This window comes from Pan troglodytes, chromosome 15 (genome assembly GCF_028858775.2).
Source record: "Pan troglodytes isolate AG18354 chromosome 15, NHGRI_mPanTro3-v2.0_pri, whole genome shotgun sequence".
NCBI lineage: Eukaryota > Metazoa > Chordata > Mammalia > Primates > Hominidae > Pan > Pan troglodytes.
Window position 1 is genome coordinate 65,867,274 of NC_072413.2, and position 19,015 is coordinate 65,886,288.

Consider the following 19,015-nt stretch of genomic DNA (forward strand, 5'->3'; position numbering starts at 1 on the left):
AAACAGATGACTTTTTAAAGGTAGTACAGTCTAATTGCTATAGCAAACATCGCCATCATCTTAAATTAGCTCATCTGCTGAGATTATTTTATTCTTTTAATAATTTGAGTCTGGAGTAGATTTAAATGATGTTTTTAAAAGTTCCTATAGTCCCTCCTTTTCTTCCTTCTCATTGTTTACTCTTTGTGTGTGCTTTGTATCACATTTCTCACACTGCAGTAAATATAAAGTAGTAAAACTTCATGAAATTGCCTAGATCTATTTCTATATAATTAAAAAAAAATACTGCAGTTGTTGTTAGTTTTGTTTTAAGTATTTTAGGTTTAGATACTGTGTTATTGTGTTCAGTGCTGTTTTGTGTACAGTAGGATTTGGTTTGCTTCAAATGGTCAGAGGTCAACCATTAAGAGATGTTGGAATGATAGTAATGAAAGTGTCAGTAAGAAAACCTTGAAAGATTATTTGTGGCATGGCTTTTTGTAGCGGGCATTGTGATCAGAAATCTGAAGATGACAGGATATTACAAGGGCTTGTGATGTGTAACCTGCAAGACATAAGTGTGTACTAAGTTACACTCCCATCTGCAGTGTGTCAGGGAGTTTTAGTCGTTGTTCCACAGCCTCATCAACATTCAGGCTTCTCAATTTTAGTCATGCTTCATCTCAAGAAAAGATAGTTCCTTAAACTGAGATAAAATTTGGTTATGATTTTATAATTTTTAGATTTGGTTTTGGAAAATTAAAATCTTGGATCTTTGCAACATAAAGAATATGTATAAATAATATAAACGATCACACAGCCTTTGAGGTTTATAAAACCAAGGAAGAAGTCAAGGGAGAAAATATGACATTCAAAAAGTTCTGCATACTTTAATGGCTTTTTAGTTTATATTTTGAATTAAAGTCAAGTGCTGTTAAGTTTGTCTTGGGTGATGTTCATCTTTTACATTTTATTGTAGTTGGTTAAAATGATAAATTCAAATTTATATTTTTCCTGATCAAGGAGAATAAGGGAACTTTGAAATACTGTATAAAGATACTTGATTGAATAGAAATTTATGTATATAGTTGGCCCTCTGTATCTGTGGGTTCTGCATCCATGGATTCAACCAACTAAAGATAGGAGATATTTGAAAAAGCAATGGGTGTGGTAGTGTGCCCCTGCAGTCTCAGCTACTCAAGAGGCTGAGGTGGGAGGATCACTTAGGCGCAGGAGGTTGAGGTTGCATTGAGCCATGTTCATGTCACTGCACTTCAGCCTGGGAGACAGAGTGAGACCCTCTCTCTAAAAATATATATATATATATTTGAAAAAAAAGAAAAGGATAGTTGTCTTTGTACTGAACATGTACAGACTTTTTTCTTGTCATGATTCCCTATAGTTAAGCAGAGATTTACATAGTATGTACATTGTATTGGGTATTATAAGTAATGTAAAGTTGGTTTAAAGTATACAAGAGAATGTACATAGATTATGTGCAAACACTGCACCATTTTATATGAGGGACTTGAGCATCCATGGATTATGGTATCTGCAGAGGAGTCCTGGAACCAATCCCCCAGGGATACAGGGGGATGACTATATATTCTTATTTTATTATTAATTCATACTGTTGCTTGACTTAATTCCATGCAAAATAAAATTCACTTTTTAAATGTTGTGTTTGTTTGCTTTTAAGTAGTAACTGTAGGCTAATGCTTTTCAGTTTTTCCTAAGGTGATTTATTTTCCCAAGTGAGAAAGGGGCACTGCTTTTCTTTGTTTTTAATAGAACCCTCTGAAAAAATAGGTACTGAATATCCCATTTCTATGCCTTTGGCTTTGTTTCTCTATTTAGAGATAAATGCAGATTATACTATGTACTTATATAACTGTGATATCTGTTTTTTGTGACAATTAAGATTGTAAGATTGGTTTTAAAAGGATTTTGAAAAATATTTCCTTTAGAAAATGTTGGAATTTTCCTAGCTAAATTGATACATTTAAATGGAAAATCTCTCACACAGGTCCGAGATTTAATTAAAAAAAAAAAAAAAAAGGAAATCATGAACTTTTACACATTTATACTGTACTTTGAACAGGCACCATAGTACTGTTCAAATTAATTATGTCAATTTAATATGTTATATATGATAATTTGCTAAATTAAATTATTGCTTGCTATATATATAAGCTTATCTCACAGATTGTCTTGAAATATATATATAAATATAAATATATAAAAATAAAAAAATATATAATAAAATATATATATATAAAATGTGATTATTCAGCTTTTCCCCCTCTTTCTCTATTTGAACTAGTACTAGAAAACCTTCGTCTTTTGGGAAGGGTGACATCATTTGGCCCTCATGTGCGCATGAATGCATTTAAGTTTTAAGTATGCTGTTGCTTTTTTCTACGTTAGTCCCTGAGAATTAAAGAGGAATTAATCGATATCACTTGATTGAAAACAGATGTATTAATATCTTTCAGAAGTTTTCAATTATAAGATGGCTTTACTAATATTTTGAGGCTATCACTGAAATGAAAACATAAAATTAAAAAATTTTCACAGATAATTTTATAGACCTTTGAATATGTTCAGACTGCAGTTTTGAGAAACAGTTGTAGAAGTCTGGTAGAATCTTTTATCCTGAAGTTTATGGAGGAGGTGTAAGTGATACTCTGCCGTTGGGATGGAAGATGCGGAACCTTTGTCTTTTTAAAGTGTTCACACTAGTATTGAAAAAACAGTAGGCTCTGAAGCTGTTTAGAGATACTTGATAAAAGTAACCGAAAAAAATTTAAATACTGCTTTATAAAATAAATTGTGGTTATGGCTATTTATGTTGACTTTATCATTGACTTGTAATTACCACATACAGAATAGTTATTATACGTATTGTAAATTATGTATCAGATTAAAATAATAGGATGTTTTTGCCAGAAAGGACCTTAAAGAAAATTTAGTTTGGCCCCTTCATTTTACAGATGACAATGAATCCGAAAAGTGACCTGATTTGCTCCAGGACACTCAGCATAGGAAAGGACAAACAGTGGGTAGAATGAGAGATCTTTTAGCTGCCAGTTTGGGGATTTTTTTTTTTCCACAGCAGAATTTTCTTTTTTTCTGAGACATACAGAATTACGGTGGACTGTAAACTTCTTTTTATTTATTTATTATTATTATACTTTAAGTTTTAGGGTACATGTGCACAATGTGCAGGTTAGTTACATATGTATACATGTGCCATGCTGGTGCGCTGCACCTACTAACTCGTCATCTAGCATTAGGTCTATCTCCCAGTGCTATCCCTCACCCCTCCCCCCACCCCACAACAGTCCCCAGAGTGTAAACTTCTTAATGACAGGATTATATTTTCTGTTTCTCTGATTTCCAGGACCTAGCATTGTGGATAACTAATATTTAGGAGGTAACAGCTAATGAAAGTACAATTAAGGTTTATGAAAATAGTCTTACCATATGTATGTCATATTTACATTCATTGGAATATTTTTCTTTATCTTTTAAAACATAATTTGAATTTTTTTATGCTTGCTGCTGAAATTCTTATGTTTTTGTTTTTAATTTGACCTTTGTAGTATGCCATCTTAGTTGTATTCTTTTTATTTATTTTCCATTCCAGAGTTTTATAAGTTGTTGGAATAAAAGAGAATGAAAATGCATTGCTTAGATAACAGGACTTTCACCTTTTGAAAATTCTTTGGAAATGCTTTTTACTGGTATTTCCAAGGTCTACATTTTTACTTTTTCAGGGAATTCAACAAATCAATTTCAGTTGTTATATGAATAATATTGAACTTTTTTGTCTCCCCTTAATCTTCTTCTACTTCCTTCATTTCTTGATATTGTACAAATGTTTTCTGGTGTAAGGGGAGGAGTACCAGTTAACACTATTTACAAAAGAGGTATATGGAGATAAATTTGGATATATTATTAAATATTCTAAGAGGGAAATGCCTTATTTTCATTGAAAGTTGTTGTTAAAATCCAAATTATTTTACTAAGATGTGCTTATAATCCGTTTTTCTGTGGCCATCTGTGTTCTTGATTACATGCCTTTTGAGAATATCCATTGCTCTAATTTATTGCTTATCAAGGTTTTTGGAATATTAATGATTATTTTTAAGTTTAAAGCTGCTTAGAAAAATGAATCAAAATATGTGCATTTTTAATTTTGCTATTTTAAAGACAGTTTTAAATCATTAACAAATGGAAAGAATTTGTTCTGGTTTTAAAGTGGACATATAACAAGGTTAAATTTTTTATTATTATTTGAGACAAGCATAAATTTTTTTTTCCCTCTTTTTAATGGTGAACTTCATGTGGGCCTGGATTTATTTATTTATTTATTTATTTTACACCATGAGCTGTTCCATTATGCCAAGTGGGTTTAATTTATGTAGGATTATACCTTGTCTTAGATACTAATAAATATTCAAAATAGAAAAATAAGAAACTAGGCCACTTCATTTAAAATAATTAAGGTTTTATTAATTATAAATTGGGAATATTGTGTTTATAACTGGTGAGATAAGAGGAAAAAGAATGTATGTACCCAAATTCGACATTTATTTTTATCTTAAACATAAATATTCAGAACTGTCACTTTTGTGAAAGCCTGATGAAGTCACTCTGATTGTAAAGTAGGAATCCTAGACCCTTGATGTAGACATAGATATGCCATTAAAACTGCAGTCCTGTTTTGCTGTGTGTAACATTGTTGTATCACTTTTCTAGAAATGTAATTTTTGGTTTACTCTTATTACTTTCATATTTTTACTGAAAACAAGCACCACAGGACTTCTGAGGTAAGAAAAGTCCTTTACAGGATTTTTCTTTTCCATAAATGCTTACTGTTGGCTCACTCACATTTGAAATCAGATTGTTCTTAAACCTATCCTATGTTCATTCAGGTCCCTGAAACTCACAGTCTAGACTAAACCTTTATCAGTTAGTGAAAATAATTCTAGAAAAAGTGTATCTTTCTTTTATGTAGCTCTTTATGACTTCTGAAACTTTGTTTTTATTGTTTCTAGCAAAAACCTAGAAACAACTTAAAAGTTAGTAAGTAGGTGATTGGCTAAATTAATGTTGACATATCCATACAATATTATATTGTGCCACTGTTACAATGAATGGTTTAGCCCAGAAATGGATTCATGGGTTATGCAGGCAAGGGTTAATTCAGCTAGCATGGGTTACTCATATCCAGCCATTCCCAAAAAAGGCCTCTTTTCAGGACTGCCCTTGCCTGGCTCCTGGGAGATGAGTGCTGGGCCCTGGGAATACTCTGCCTAGTAAGGGTGTTATATGCCTGAGGACTTGAGCCACAGGTACTGGTTTGATCAGATTGTTTATGCAAACAGTGTGATTTATGGTGAAGCCTATTTTTCGCTAGAGATCTGGGGACTACAATCTAAATAGCTGAGATCATCTGCATGCAGGCATTGCATGCCTAGTGACTGACCCTCAATAGAAATGCTGGACATTAAGGCTTGAGTGAACTTCCCTGGTTGACATTACTTTGCATGTGTTGTCACACATTGTTGCTAGGACAATTAAGCACATGCATGCAACTCCACTGGGAGAGGACACCTGGAATCTTGCACCTGGTTTCTCCTGGACTTTGCTTATGCTCCTTTTCTGTTTGCTCATTTTGATCTGTATCCTTTTTCTGTAATAAGCCATAACTGTGAATATAACAGCTTTTGAGTCCTGTGAGTCCTTCTAGTAAATCATTGAGCCAGAAGGTAATCATGGGGAACCTTGACATGCAGGGGTGCTAATAGATATGTACAAGAGTATCTATGGCAGCTTAATTTGTAATTGCTCAAAACTGGCAAGATGTATTGTAGTTAATAGTATTGGCATCGATCTTAATACATTGGCTTTGATAATTATGGTATGTAAGATGGTGATATTAGGAGAAGCTGGGTGAAGGGCATTTGGGAACTCTACCCTTTCTGCAACTTTTTGGTAAATCTAAAATTGTTTCAAAATAAAAAGTTAAAAAAAGAAAAGGAGGTCAGGTGTGCTGGATCACACCTGAAATCCCAGCATTTGGGAAGCTAAGGCAGGAGGATCACTTGGCCAGGAGCTAGAGACCAGACTGTGCAACATAGCAAGACCTCATCTTCACACACACACACACACACACACACACAAAACAATTAGCTGGGTGTGGTGCTACACACCTGTAGTCACAGCTACTTGGGAGGCTGGGGCGGGAGGATGGCTTGAACCCAGGAGTTCAAGGCTGCAATGAGCTATGAACATGCCACTGCATTCCAGCCTGGGCGACAGAGCAAGACCCTGTCTCAAAATAAATAAATAAATAGAAATAAATAAATAAATGAAAAGGAGAGTAGGGCGGGTTTTATGAGTAGGAGTTGGCTCTGGGTAGTCATAAAGAAATGGCACTGGCTGTATTTGGAGAAGGGGACTTGATTTTGATGCACTGGTTCTCTTCTATTTAGTCATCTGGTCCCATACGTATTATCTAATACCTCTTCAATTTAAACCCTGCTCTTCATCTTTCAGCACATCCTCTTGGCTCCGCTTTCGAAATACATTCAGTATCTGATTACTTTCTACCACCTTCATTGCCATCATCTTGGTTCCTGGAGGCTAAAAGTACTGGCTTTGGAGTTAGACATTGGTTTGAATCTTAACTCCACTATTTGCTAATTTTATGACCTTGAATAAGTATTTATCCCAGCTCTAACCTTTCGTTTCCATGTTTGAAAAATGAGGATAACAATATCTGACTCATAGGGCTGTGAGTATTAAATGAGATAATGTCTGTAATGTTCTTCACAATGTTTGGCATATTCAGTAAAAAGTAGCCTTTAATTATTAATTTTACTAGTTACCTCATTCCAGATGCCTGGTGTATTTTATCTCTTTCCTCCTAAAATATTTTTTAACAAGGCTGCAAGTGCCTCAGAAGGAAGAATCATGTCTTATTCACTATTGTATCCCCCTCTGTCTGTCTTACTGGTGGATGCTGTTACTGCCTGAACCCTCCTTTATCTGGTTAACTTACGCTTATTTTTTGGATCTCAGACTCTTTTTGTCTTTCCTTTTCGATTCCACCTACAGCACTTGTGTCCAAAACTCCATGCTAGGAACAATGGGATAATAAAGATGAATAAAACATAGTATTTGCCCTTAAGGCTTCTACAAATAAGGTAATTGTAGAGGCAAATCGCTCTCTGTGATATAACGGAGAATAAAATAAGTATCTTGTCTACTGTTCCTTTTCTGTTTCTTAAAATATGTAAGTAGCTTGTAAGTAACGTCTCTGTCTGTCCTTTGTTTGGGACTATAGATTACACAGAGGGAATTAAGGGGAGGTAGTAGAGACCTTCATAGTCTCTCGGGTAATCCCTGTATCATTTCTAGCTTTGGTCCTTAAATGTCCCATTCTTTTTTTCTTTTTATTTTTTGAGACAAGGTCTCTCTCTTTCCCAGGCAGGAGTGCAATGGCGTGGTCATAGCTTACTGCAGCTATGCTGAGTTCTAGTGATCCTCCTGCCTCAACCTCCCAAATATCTGGGACTAGAGGCATGTACCACCATGCCTAGCTAATTTTTTTGATTTTTAGTAGAGACAGGTCTTGCTATGTTGCCCAGGCTGGTCTTGAACTCCTGGGCAGAAGCAGTCTGCCCACTGTGGCCTCCTAAAGTTCTAGGATTATAGGCATGAGCCACTGTGCCTGGCCAGGGTTCCATTCTTATTTAGAAAGTCAGTGCTCTTTTGGAGACTGATAGGTAGTGGTTAAATTCATAAAGCACATGCATAATTCTAAAGTTGTATGCTAAGAAAACATTGGAAATGAAGGCCAGTTGTAGCTCTTAGTCTTTAGCGTTACTTTACGTATGTTACACAGTACCTTGATTTGTTGTAGAATTTTCTAACTGAAGATCTTAAGGTTGTAGCTGAGTGGCAATCTTGTTTTCCAGTGAGTACAGGGATGCAGAGAATGAGGTGATTTATGTAAGATTGCTTAAGGAGTCATTTGGATAATTGAATAATATCACTTGCCACTTCCATCCTGGGTTGTTATTGTAGTATCTTAATGGGTCTGCTTCTCTCTTTTCTGTATCGGTAATAGTACATATGGGTACATACCATTGCTACATCATTTTCCCAAAGTGTATCTCTGATCACATCCCTCCTATGCTCAGAAGCATTGTATGGTACCATGATGCTTATAGAATTAAGCCACTAGACTATAAGCAGTATGGGGGCAGAGAAACTATTTGTTTTGTCCACAGTTGTATCCTTTGAAGCTAGGACAATGTATGGCACATAATATATGCTCTAATTAATATTTATTGAATGATTAAGTCTTAGTTTAGGATATGATATAATATTTAAAGTTCTCTTCCTTCTGGCTCCAACCTACTCCTCCCATGTTGTCATTTCTCTTCTGTGCAGGCTGCTGGTCTACTACCCCGAGACCTCTCTATGGCTTTTTAGCTGTGGATGTCCTCTTCTTTCATCTCTTCCTTTCTAAATTTTTTTCTTTCCTAACTGAGCTCTCAAGTTCTGTCTCTCCTCTGAGATTTTTGTATCACTGTTTTAGCCCCAGTTAATTCTACCTTCTTTTGTAGTACACATGGTCTTAACTTCTAATTGGAACTTTAATTATGTATTTGCCTTGCAGTGTCACTTAAATATTTGCATGTATGTATCTGAGCTCCTCAGTTATATTATGAAGCCCCCTGAAAACAGAATTATGTTCTTATGCATCCTCCATAGCTGCCTATATTGAATAGTGTCATATATTGAGTAGGTGTCCAATATATATTTGTAGAATGATGTATCACACTTTTTCTAGTTAGGCAATTTTTGAAATGCATGTCTAATTGGATGCCTACTTCAATTCTTACACTACTTAAAGGGAAAACATTCTAACATTCATTCTAAAAATTGAAAAGATACTGGGAAACTAAAACTTAAGTGTCTCCCCTGCACCCCTTTAAAACTGAATGTAGAAGATTTGTTGATAATTTGACAGCTCTGTACCTTTAATTTAGTATGATGCATGAACTTCTGTGAGACATCAACCAAGATTTTATACGAAGAGCTGTGATCATCAAGGTGGGAATTTAACATCAGTGCTCTGTACACATAGTATTACTGTAATGCCTTCTTTAGAAGTTTAACAACGTCAGATGATATTCTATGTTATGATTTTTAACTTATCAAAGGAAAGCATTGTAGAGAAATTAGATCATCTCTTGAATAGAATCTGATAACTGCTCACTGTTTAATTAAATTCAAATAAACAGTTTGAAATAGAATATTGGCTGTATGAGAGTTTGGTCAAAGGATATTTTCTTGAGTTTTTCAAAGACAAAATTTGTTTTTTTGGTTGATATTTTTACATATCCTTTGCGTTTCTTGAATGTAGTTCACTTAGTTAATACAGTACAGTTAATACAGTTACCTTCCAAGTAAAGCTGGAGGGAAAATACTTTCTGATAAGAAAATATATTTCAAATAATAAAACAGTATGATACTAGCATAAAACAGATATATAGACCAATGGAACAGAATAGAGAGCCCAGAAATAAACCTGCGCATGTGTGGTCAATTGATCTTTGACACAGGTATCAAGAATACACAAGGGGGAAAGGACAGCCTCTTCAATAAACGGTGTCAGGAAAACTCGATATTCACATGCACAAGAATGAGATTGGGCCCTTATTTTATACCATACACAAAAGATAAATTCAAATGGACTAAAGACTTAAACATAAGACCTAAAAACTAAAAACTCTTAGAAGAGAACATAGAGGAAAAGCTTTGTGACAGCAGCCTTGGCAATGATTTATTGGATATGACAACAAATGCACAGGTAACAAAAGCAAAAATAGACAAATGGAACTATGCCAAACTTAAAAGCTTCTGCATAGCAAAGGAAATAAGAAAAGGAACAAACAACTCACGAAATAGGAGAAAATATTTGGAAACCACAAATCTGATGGTAAAGAGTTAATATCCAAAATATATAAATAACTCCAAAACTCAATAGTAAAACAAGAACAAGCAAGCAAACAAGAGACAATACAATTAAAAAATGGGCAAAAGAACTGAATAGAAATTTCTCAAAAGAAGACATACATATGGTTCACAGGTATAAGATTCACAAAGTTACTCACTAATCATAAGGGAAATGGAAATCAAAACCACAATAAGATAACACTCACATCGCTTAATATGGTTATTATTTTAAAACCCACAAAAGATAGTAGGAGTGGGCAGGAGGTGAAGAAAAGAGAACCCTTGTTCACTTTTTTTTTTTTGAGATGGAGTTTCGCTCTTGCTACCCAGTCTGGAGTGCAATGGCGCCATCTCAGCTCACTGCAACCTCTGCCTCCTGGGTTCAAGTGATTCTCCTGTCTCAGTCTTCCAAGTACCTGGGATTACAGGCATGTGCCACCACGCCCAGCTAATTTTTTTGTATTTTTAGTAGAGATGAGGTTTCACCATGTTGGTCAGGCTGATCTCGAACTCCTGACCTCAGGTGATCCATCCACCTCAGCCTCCCAAAGTGCTGGGATTATAGGCATGAGCCACCGTGCCTGGTCCCTTGTTCACTTTTGGTGGGAATGTAAATTGGTGTAGCTACCTGCTATGGAAAACAGTTTGGAGGTTTCTCAAAACATTAAAGATAGGACTACCATATGATCCAGCAGTCTTACTTCTGGCCATATATCCAAAGGAATTAAAATCAGGATCTCAAGTAAATATCTGAATTCCTATGTTCATTGTAGGATTATTCCCAATAGCTAAGTCATGGAAGCATTCTAAATGTCCATCCATGGATGAATGGAAAAAGAAAATGTCATATATACACACAATGATATATTATTTAGCCTTAAATAAAAAAGAAGGAAATACTACTATCTGTGACAACATGGATGAACCTGGAAGACATTACGCTAAATGAGATAAGCCAGGCAGAGAAGAACAAAGAATACATGATCCCACTTTTACTAGTATATGGAATCTAAAATAGTCAAACTCATAGAGCAAAGAGTAGAATGGTGATTGCCAGGGGCTGAGAGGAGGAGGAAACAGGGAGGTATTGGTGAAAGGGTAAAAGTTTTAGTTACACAAGACGATAAGTCCTGGAGACACAGTGCCTATAGTGAACAGTATTGTATACTTAAGCATTTGTTGAAAGGTAGATCTTACATTGTGTTCTTATCCCATACACTGTATAAATAAAGAGCACAGGTGGAAACTTTTAGAAGTAATGGATGTGTTTATGGCATTGACCGTAGTGATGGTTTCAGAGTGTACATTCTCCAAGTTGTATGCATTAAACATACACAGTTTTGTATATGTCAAACAAATAAAAAGCCAGAAAACAACTTTAATTTTCCTAGTTAGAATGTTTTCCCTTTATTGAATATAAGAATTCAAGAGGCACTTAATTAACTTTGTAAGATTAAAAATATTTTCCAAACATTTAAGAATGTATGTAAAACATAACAGCTGTGGTTTAAAGGTTTTATTATCTTCCAATACAAGTAACAAAATGTAAATTAGAGGATATTAAAAATTATGTATTTTTCACTTGAACATTGTTTCCTACCCCTTTTTTGACTTCTGTTTATCTTTGATATTGAAAGATAAATATTCTTGTTGATTTTACATCTCTATTAATTTAGATTCTTTTTTTTTTTTTTTTTTTTGAGTCAGAGTTTTGCTCTGTTGCCCAGGCTGGAGTGCAGTGGCATGATCTTGGTTCACTGCAACCTCCGCCTCCCGGGCTCATGCTATTCTCCTGCCTGAGCCTCCGGAGTAGCTGGGACTATAGGCACCCACCACCACGCCCGGCTAATTTTTTTTTTAATATTTTTAGCAGAGACGGGGTTTCACCATGTTAGCCAGGATGGTCTTGATCTCCTGACCTCGTGATCTGCCCACCTTGGCCTCCCAAAGTGCTGGGATTACAGGTGTGAGCCACCACACCCGGCCTAGATTATTTTAATGTTGACTCAGTTTCTGCTGGGAAATATCTTCTTAAAAGTGAAACATTTGCATTAGATTATAGCTTTTTTAACCTTAAGACTATTTTGATGGTTATAGGAGAGAAAAGTATGTATGGCTAGACAGAGAGCAATAGTTCTTTTTGTATTACCATTAATGGTTTGAACCTAAGCTCCTTTTAAAATTAAATTTTGATTATAAACATTTGGGCTTTGAAGTCCCTTTTAAGATCAGGGTCCTTATTTATTGTCTCAGAGTTTGTGTTAATTGTTTTACTGGAAAAAAAAGTAGTCATTGACATTGAAAAAATTTCTACAGGTTTGAAATGCTGTTAAGAAGAAATAGCTACATCTTATTGATAACTACTTTTTTTGTTTCGGGTTCTGTAGTGAGTACATTTTAAACATTTTCCATTTCATATTCTAAATAAGTTTGTGAGGTAGGTTATATTATTCCCTTTTTATAGTTGAAGAAATTGAGGCTTATAGAGGTTAAATAACTTTACCAGAGTCACTTGGCTAGTAAGTGGAAGGGCTTGAGTTTGAATCCAGATATGTGTGATTACAATGCATGTGTTCTTATTCATAATGGAACACTGCCTCCTAATGCAGTAGTCAAAATTATTCTATTCCCTTGCTGCTTATCATACTAAAAACTTTTCAATACTTATTGTTTCCTCTAAGCCTTTTTCAATGGAAAGTCTCTAATTTTGCTTTATGCTTTGATTGCTGCTTGTAAGTGTAACCACAGTGTTGCTTCTGTATTAGTGTTATCAGTATTTAAAGTAAGAGAAATATTTGATTACTTGCAGCTTTGATTGCTTTTTCACAAACATGCAAATCACACATGTAATGTTAAGAGTATAATTAATGCCTTTTATGTGCCAGTGAATATACTGAAGACTTGTAGGTTTTCTGAACAATATTCTCAGAGTTGGCAAACTTGTAGCTTAAGTCTTGTAATAAGGATGCTGTCTCAGGAAAATAATTTCAAAATACTTGCACTTTAGACCTCTCTTGGGGAACACATGAAGTAAGGCTGCTTCCTAAGATTCTGCTTTGAGGTTTTATGAAGACACAATATATGCTGTTACTGGACAGAAGACATTTTAGTTTCATGACATTGCCAAATGTATCTCATAAAATTCACTGTTCATGAATTTAATTAAAAGTTCTTAGGAGCTTAAAACTTAAAGTAGGTATTTTAGACTCATGACTCAAAGGATCTTCTTTCAGTTTGTGTGTGTGTGTGTGTGTGTCATACACACACACACACATAAATATATATATTTGAAGGAGTTACAGTTCTAAACTAAACTGGAATAAAGTAATGCCCATAGTTATTAAGTACTAAAGTACAGTATTTTAAAGAAATGTTGAAATTGTTATAATATGAAGTTTCTTAGTGCCCCTAGCTTACAGCCACTAAAGTTAGTTTTATTTCTGATACCATATTGTAATGAATTTACTTTTTTGTTCTGTATGATCTTTAGCTTAGTTTACTGGGTTGCCCAATAACATGGGATTGACCTGCCTGCTAACCTTGTGTTGGAGTCTGCTTAGTCCCTAGTTCAGCTAGGTCCAAGTTTTTGTCCCATGACCAAGAAGAATAAGGCTTGCAGCCACTGGAGAGTAAATAGAGTAGAATTTATTAAGCGAAAGGAAAGCTCTTAGCAAAGAGAGGGGACCTGAAAGCAGGTTGCCAGAAATAGGACTGAGTTCTGGGTCTTTTATGTGGCAAGAGCAAGGAAGCCTTCTGTGGGTTCTGCCCAAAATGGGAGGGCTAAAGTTCCCTCCTGAGGATGTCACATCTGTGCATGCCTGGGGTTGACTCCATCTTAGTTATTACCCGTGAGTGCCTAAGCGAAAGCCACAGGGGTACTAAAACCACAATGCGAATGTCATGTTAATGGCATTATAATGAGTTGGGCCAAGTTAAGGACATTTAGGTTGACTTATTGCGCCTGCGCCTAAGTTGGGATGGTCCCTTCTGAGCAACATCCTGGCATAAGGGTAAGTTCTTAATCATATTTCTTCTCATTAGCTACAGGGACAGTGCAGGTGCAGTCCTGTGGGTATTTTTCCACTCCGAAGACCCTCCCTCTCTATCTGCCTAAACTGCCTCCTCTGTCACTTGGAAATGGCAGTTTACTGTTGAACAATAGGCCTCTCCTTATGCTTTTCTCTTCCAGTCTTTGGGAATCACACTCTGAAGATTAAACATTTCATTGAGACAGCATGACACAGTAGAAGGTACCCAGAATCACAATACAGTTCACAGTAACAAAGATATAGAATCAACCAAAGTGGATGATTGGATGAGGAAAATGTATATATACACAATGGAATACTATTCAGCCATAAAAAGAATGAAATAATGTCTTTTGCAGCAACATGGATCAAACTGGAGGCCATTATCTTATGTGAAATAAGCTAGACACAAAAAGACAAATACCACATATAAGTGGGAGTGAAATAATGTGTACCCATGGATGTAGAGTGTGGAATGATAGACAGTGGAGACTGGGAAGGGTGGGAGGGGGTTGGATGATGAGAAATTACTTAATTGGTACAATGTATGTTATTCCAGTGATGGATACCTGGAAAGTCCTGACTTCATCACTATGCAGTGTATCCATGTAACAAAATTACACTGTATCCCATACATTTATATAAATGAAATGAAAAATGAAAGAAAATAGGAGTTTAAGTACCATATGTGTTACAACTAGCTGTGCAATCCTGGACGAGTCAGTTCTCATTTCTGAGCCTCAGTATCCCTATCTGTAGAAAGTGGCTAAAAGTTGCCACCTCATAAGGCTTAATATTATTACTAATAATATTAATAGATGAATAGTAATATATTTCCGATTACTAAACTTTATAGAGGTTTTTATAATTTATAAGCACTTTCATATATAATAATTTTATAGGGATGTATATTTATCTATATTTCTGAAAGGACTTTGTAAATTCTGAAGCACTACGTAACTTGTTAGTTGATAGTTCCATAACCAGCTAAATCTGATTTAGTGACTGTTTTTATCCTTAGTTATTTGAACAATGAATCAGAATTTTCTAAGCTCAGATAATGCACTTAACTCAATTTGTTCAGCTAAAATAAAAGTTTTGGAATGTTTTTTAACTAGTGTTAAGATTTGTTTTAAAATTAGATTGTAACGACATCTGGCTTTTATATTATTATTTAAAGATGTAGAAATGGTGATGTAGTAAAAATCATGAGTGGTTAGTAGTTGGGGGCTAGTGTCATTTTTAGGAGTTGCAGTGATGAACTCTATCCACTAAATTTAGTGATGGATCAGTGTAGTTCTTTTAAAATAAATATTTAGTACTTTATGTTTACAGAGGACCCTGCAATTATTAGTTAGCTTATACCAATATTTATTGCTATATAAAGGGCTGGGCAAGTGCCTATAATGGCCACCTTTGGAGAGGATTTACAGGCACCTTTGAGAAAACTTCTTTTTTTATTTGAAGATGGAGTCTTGCTCTGTCACCCAGGCTGGAGTGCAGTGGTGTGATCTCGGCTCACTGTGACCTCCACCTCCTGGATTCAGGCAATTCTCTTGCCTAAGCCTCCTGAGTAGCTGGGATTACAGGCGCCCACCACCATGCCCTTTTTAACAGCTAATTTTTGTATTTTTAGGAGAGATAGGGTTTCACCATGTTGACCAGGCTGGTTTTAAACTCCTGACCTCAAATGATCTGCCCACCTCTGCCTCCCAAAGTGCTGGGATTACAGGCGTGAGCCACCGCGCCTGGCCTGAGAAAACTTCTAACTCTGAGTTTAGTTGGTTTGTCTGTATACTGTCAGGAATCTGCAAAGCTTATTTGATCGTTTATTTGTACCAGCATTTTCCCTGAGAAGTTATTCTGAAAAATACTGTCTCTCAAAATGATAAAAACCTTTTCTGTGCATTTGTTTCAGAAAGTTACCGCTTCTAGGACCTAGAACTTCTTTCTGAAGTGTAACCTAAATATTTCCCTTAAGAAGTTAAATAACTAATATTTTTAGTGTAACCACCATTTAAGGCATTTAAAAAAAATGAAATAGTCTGCTTTCAAGACTCTTGTTTCTATTATGGATATAAAACATATTTTTAAAAAGATCAACATTATAAGGTAGTAGATAGTAAGTATTAATTAGGTGTTTGTGGCAGATACTGTTAGTTGCCTACCCAAAACTTATTTCCATTTTCACCTTGTTAATAGAACCCTAATCGTGTTTTGGTAGCTGTGTGCCCAGCCTCAGTTCATGACAGTCATGTTTTCTGATTTCCCATCTTCTTCTACAACTGAGGATAGCCATGTGATCGAGTTCTGGACAGTGTTACCTGTTTAGCTCTCCATTTTTTTTCTTTCCAACTTTTATTTAAGGTTCAGGGGGTACATGTGCAGGTTTGTTATGTGGGTAAATTGCATGTTGTGGGGGTTTGGTGTTCAGATTATTTCATTACCCAGGTAATAAGCATAGTACCCAGTAGGTAGTTTTTCAGTGCATACCCTCCTCCCACCAGCCACCCTCAAGTAGGCCCCCGTATCTATGGTTTCCTTCTTTGTATTCATGAGGACTCAGTGTTGAGCTTCTACTTACAAGTGAGGACATGTAGTATTTGGTTTTCTGTTCCTGCATTAATTAGCCTAGGATAATGGCCTCCAGCTCCATCCATGTTGCTGCAAAGGACATGATTTATTCTTTTTTAATGGCTGCATAGTATTTCATGGTATATATGTACCACATTTTCTTTATCTTGTTCACCGTTAGTGGGCATTTAGGTTGATTCCATGTCTTTGCTATTGTGAATAGTGCTGTGATGGACATATGTGTGCTTGTGTCTTTATGGTAGAATCCTTATATTCCTTTGGTTATATACCTAGTAGTAGGATTGCTAGGTTGAACGATAGTTCTAAGTTCTTCGAAAAATTGCCAAACTACTTTCCACAATGGCTAAACTTATTAACATTCCTACCAACAGTGTATAAGCATTCCCTTTTCTCTGCAACCTCGCTAGCATCTATTATTTTTTGAGTTTTTAATAATAGCTATTCTGACTGGTGTGAGATGGTATCTCATTGTGATTTTAGTATACATTTCTCTAATGATTAGGGATGTTGACTTTTTTTTTTTTTTTTTTGAGATAGAGTCTTGCTCTGTTGCCAGGCTGGTGTGCAGAGGTGCGATCTCGGCTCACTGCAATCTCCGCCTCCCAGGTTCAAGTGATTCTCCTGCCTCAGGCTCCCACGTAGCTGCTAAGCACGCCACCACACCCAGCTAATTTTTGTATTTTTTTCATATGCCTTTTGATTGTGTGTTTGTCTTCTTTTGAGAAATGTCTGTTTATGTCCTTTGCCCATTTTTAATGGATCTGTTTGTTTTTACTTGTTAATTTCTTCAAATTCTCTATAGATTCTGGATATTAGATCTCTGTTAAGATACATAGTTTGCAAATATTTTCTCCCTTTAGGTTATCTGTTTATTCTGTTTATAGTTTCTTTTGTTGTAACAGATCTCTTTCGTTTAACTAGATCCTATTTGTCAGTTTTTTTTTTTCAATTGCTTTTGAAGCCTTTGTCATGGAATCTTTGCCATCACCTATGTCCAGAATAGTGTTTCCTAGGTTTTCTTCTACGGTTTTTGTAGTTTTAAGTTTTATATTTAAGTCTTTAGGCCATCTTGAGTTGGTTTCTGTATATGGTAAAAGGAAGGAATCTAATTTCAGTCTTCTGCATATGGCTAGCCAGTTATCCCAGCACCATTTATTTAATAGAGAATTCAGTAAATGCTGCTGGGATTACTTGTTTTCATAAACTTTATCAAAGATCAGATGGTTGTAGGTATGTGGCTTTATTTCTGGGTTTTCTAACTTGTTCTGTTGTTCTGTGTGTCTGCTTTGTACCAGTACCATGCTGTTTTGGTTACTGTAGTCTTGTAATATACTTTGAAGTTGGGTAGTGTGATGCTTCTGGCTGTGTTATAATATTTTTGCTTAGGATTGCTTTGGCTTTTCAGGTTCTATATGAATTTTAGAATTGGTTTTTTTCTAATTCTGTGAAAAATGTTGGTAGTTTGATAGAAATAGCATTGAATCTGTAAATTGCTTTGGGCAGTATAGCCATTTTAACAATATTGATTCTTTCAATCCATGAGCATGGAATGTTTTTCCATTTGTTTGTGTCATCTCTGACTTCTTTCAGCAGTGTTTTGTAATTCTTGTTGTAGAGATTTTTCACCTCCCTGGTTAGCTGTGTTCCTAGGTACTTTTTTTGTGTGTGTGGCTATTGTGAATAGGATTGCATTATTGATTTGGCTCTCAGCTTGGCTGTTGTTGGTGTATAGAAATGCTACTGATTTTTGTACATTGATTTTGTTTTCTGAAACTTTGCTCAAGTCATTTATCAGATCTAGGAACATTTGGGCAGAGATTGTAAGGCTTTCTAGGTATAAAATCATATCACCTGCAAAGAGAGATTTCCTCTCTTCCTGTCTGGATGCCGTTTATTTCTTTATCTTGTCTAATTGCTCTGGCTAGAACTTCCAGTATAGGAATGGTAAGTGTGGGCATCCTTGCCTTGTTCCAGGTCTCAAGGGGAATGCTTCAAGCTTTTGATTATTCGGTAGGATATTAGCTGTGGGTTTGTCTTAGATGAGTCTTATTATTCTGCGGTATGTTTCTTCAGTACCTAGTTTATTGAGGGTTTTTAGCACAAAAGGATGTTGAATTTTATTGAAAGCCTTTTCTGTGTCTATTGAGTTGATCGTGTGGTTTTTGTTTTTAGTTTTGTTTATGTGATGAACCACGTTTATTGATTTGCATGTTGAGCCAACCTTGCATCTCAGGAATAAAGCCTGGTTGATTAGGTAGATGAGCTTTTTGATTTGCTGCTGGATTTGGTTTGCTTGTATTTTGTTGAGGATTTTTGCATCTATGTTTATCAGGGATATTGGCCTGAAGCTTTCTTTTTTCATTGTTTCTCTG

At 35.5% G+C, this 19,015-nt stretch overlaps 1 protein-coding gene across 14 annotated transcripts in view; it reads left to right on the forward strand.

The window, feature by feature from the left end:
- RAD51B (RAD51 paralog B) overlaps positions 1–19,015 on the forward strand; it is a 914,255-nt gene that overhangs the window by 67,593 nt on the left and 827,647 nt on the right. The window lies entirely within an intron of this gene.